The 3,614-nt window shown below is 37.9% G+C and overlaps 1 long non-coding RNA gene across 1 annotated transcript in view; it reads left to right on the forward strand.

Moving 5' to 3' along the window:
• The window catches only part of LOC107836853 (uncharacterized), a 44,690-nt gene extending 41,620 nt beyond the window's left edge, over nucleotides 1-3,070 (forward strand). Inside the window, exon 3 of the long non-coding RNA XR_001662821.1 lies at nucleotides 2,705-3,070. This is a non-coding gene — a long non-coding RNA (uncharacterized LOC107836853). The remainder of the gene's footprint in view (nucleotides 1-2,704) is intronic.
• Nucleotides 3,071-3,614: the final 544 nt, after the last annotated feature.

Here is a 3,614-nt window from a genome sequence, read left to right on the forward strand (position 1 = left end):
ATACTCATCTCTAGCTTAGGTGGGAAAATATGTTGCCAAGACAACTATTAGTTTTTCATCCTATAAATCTGGCCTTTATGACAGAGTGGTGAAAAGAAAGAAAACATTACAAGTTCCATATGCAGTTTGCCATAAGCCACATAGAAGCTCACCAATGTTTAGGAGAATGTGTTCTGGTCAGATGTAACCAAAATTGAACCTTATTTTGTCCCACAAAGTACAACGTGTGGCAGAAAACTACAACCTGCACTGAACACACCACCATGGAAGTGGCAGCATCATACAGTGGCAATGTTTTCTTCAGGAGGGAAAGGCATGAAGCTGTAAATGCAGTGACAAGTGTTTTCTCATTTTACTCACTATGAATAATTGTTTTTTTTGGAAACCAGGTATGCACAGCAATGAAAGTCCCTATAAAAACAGAGAAATTTGTGGTAGTAACTTAAATGTTCAGAGTGTACTAGTAGTGTGTATCTGACGGCATGTCTGTCACGTCAAAGAAATCACCTGTTCTGCATTTTGTGACTTCCTCGGTGTAATCTGGCATTTTGTGGCAGTGTGTGCTCCCCCGTGACCTCCCTCTTCTTCCTTTTGATCATTTTTAGGGTAATTTACTCAAAACGTCCAACTCACTAGGACTTGAATAAATAGAAATCGGAGGCTGTCTTATGTTAAACATCTCACTGCAATTAGAATTTATTTAAGGATTACCAGCAATCCCTTCACTCTTGAATACATCAGACAGAATTCCTTTGACTCTGCCGAGGTTTTCCCTCTGTTGTAATTATCCCGTGTTGAACAAGCTCTGCTGGAGCTGCTCTCCTTTCTACTTAAATCCTGTGTATTACCTTAGAGCTTTAATTAAACCATAAAGCAACCAGAACTACAAATTAAGAGTTGTTTTTTTTTTTTATTATGGTTTCAAAACATTTTAAAAGAGTCCATGCCATATTGTTTAACTGATGGCACATTTTAATATTAGGTCATATATTGTATTTTTATTGTAGAGATGTTGAGCCCTACAGCAAAATGCAAGCCGGTGGTGGTATATTGATACGTGTCACAGTGATGTAACAGGTATTAGGAGATTACAAATGTCAGGTTCCAGATATTTGCAATATCAGCTGGTAAAGAATGCAGCATTTTAAGGTTTTAATTTAGTTTTTAGTTTAGTTTTCTTTGAACAGTAATGATTCACTTAAATTTGATTAATCTTTCAATGACCACTTAAACTTTAAAGAAACACTCTTTCTCAAAGTTAGTCTCTTTCATTACTGATGTTTCAAAACTGCCATTCTGTTGTTTTTTATGTTTATTTGAATCCACTTGTAACTAAATTAGACTTTCATAGTAAAAACACAAGACCGTAAAGGTTGTCTATGTTATTCTTTCTTATTTAAAACAGTAATTATCCAGCATGGTTTGTGAAAGTTTTATGCTGTGAAGTTATTTTCTGTGTTGAAAATATCTTTTTTTTTGTGCAAATCAAGAATGTTTAATATTTTTATTTAGTCAATTATCTATTGCTAAGTGGACTACAGAAGCCTCTCCTTAGCTCATTGGCTGGATAAAATATCTTAACTTGGCTGCTGATTGGTTGATCCCTGACTGGTGTGGTCCAGGTGAAAGAGTGAGTGCAATATTAAGAATTAAGTTCAGAGATATTAAAGCTTTTATCAGAGAAAAACTTCAGATCCAAACCATTAAACCCAGGACTCATTATCCTGTGGACGGTGGTTGCAATAATTGTTTGCGTAACATCATCCACTACGCTAACTTGCTTAATTTTGATTAAAGATCTGTAATCGCTTTATAAATGTTCAAACTGTCAAAAAAGTTTCGCCAAATCAAAATGATGGACCTCCAGACCTCCCAAACCAAGTCACATGGCGTCCAGCTTGGTTGGCTTTAAAAGGGTGACATCCTGGCAGACCAGTCCTTCCTAAGAGCTCAACTAACTTTCCTTCCAGCTAGAGGAGCAAAGGCAGAGGAACCACAGAGCAAAAACACACAGTTCCAATGAAATAAACAGAACGGCACGCTCTGTGCCGTTCTGTTCCTTAAGTTCTTTCTCAATTTGCAGGATGTCTAAACAACTTCCAAAACTTTGACTCATTTTGATTTTCCTCTTCTAAACATGTTTACCATTCTTCAAAATCCCTATTAGACCAACAAGCTGTTAAGAATTAAACAGACACCTGACTGACTTTGGATTTCGTTTTCCGATGGAAGATTAGGTTCCAGTTTAACAATGAATATAACTTTCATCCAATAAACACTGTGTAGTTTGCCAGTACCTTTTGCATTGTTGCTGGTTATGTTTTTTTTTATTGGTTATTCAGGCTTGGCTTATTTATTTTTTATATAACAATACATAAATATTGATTTCTAATTCAAATGGTATTTATTATTCTTTTTAATAGTTTGTTAGGTATTTCAACTAAGAATGCCATGAAAATGAAGTTGAATATCCTCGTCTTTATACAGCCTAGAACTCCTTGGAAAGGTGTAATGTGTGTTTTAATTAAATAAAATGTATTGATGTCATATTCACAGAGTTGTGGACATGAACTTTATTTAAACTAGACTAATGACTGTTACAGTAAACTGAGACAATAGAAATGTCTCAGTTTATTGTGCTGCCTCAGTGTGGTTGGTGCTGCTGGCTTCTCTGTTCTTTTAAATTGTGCTTTTAATTTCACAGAGAGCAGTGAGCGACTGGAGCAAGCGTGGACTTTTTGAAAATCCAGCTTCACTCTCTGATGTGCACAGAGGAATTTTAAGCCTTAGATCCGTGACAAATGCAATTATCCTTCTCCTCATATCCGTGTTTCCAGTTGAAAGTTCAGATCAGATTTTGGACTTTTGTTTGCTGCTGCAAAAAAAGGGTTTCGTTTATTAACCTCTCTTTGAATCTCTGTGTTCACCTAGCTCACCTCTGTCAGGCTCATGATGCTATGTCTCTTCTTGTTTTCATGATGGGGTTTTTTTTATTATTTTTGTCGGATTTCCCTCTGATTATTTTGCCCTTGTGACCAAGTGTTGAATTAAATGCCTAATTTAACATGGATTTTTTGTTGGCCCCTCTTTGTTGGAAAGCTCTTTCTAATTGTTCAGCAGGGGCCGTGGTGTTTGTGCAGGCCAGGGGCCACTCAGTCTGCTTCTATTATGCCACGGTGACAGCGTGTTCTTGGGCAAGGCATCAGAGCTGACAGGTCCCTCTGTCACACTTCTCTGCAGGCAGGGCATAGCCAGCCCATGGCACAGCTAGGGGTCCTCAAGACCAGAGGCTGCGCTGCTCATCTGGGAGGATGCCTGTTGAGGTTGTTTAGCAACCACCTTTGTTTGTTCGTTTGTGTTTGGCTGCTATGTGATGCAGCCGTGGACATGGGGGGTTACAGCATAGCTAACCAAACAACACGAAAGCAGCTTTTGTGGCTTAAAGAAAGAAGAGGAGTTATCAGGAGAGCTAATACATCACTCAGACCTGAACTCCTCAGGAGAGGACCCAGTTTGATGTCTGTACATAACTTCAATTTTTTTTTTATTTTACAGGCAACTATAGAGGTGATGTCACACAAACTGAAGTACCTTCAGGTGCTGTTTTGGTGGGA

Source organism: Poecilia formosa, unplaced genomic scaffold, assembly GCF_000485575.1.
Source record: "Poecilia formosa unplaced genomic scaffold, Poecilia_formosa-5.1.2 Scaffold92, whole genome shotgun sequence".
NCBI lineage: Eukaryota > Metazoa > Chordata > Actinopteri > Cyprinodontiformes > Poeciliidae > Poecilia > Poecilia formosa.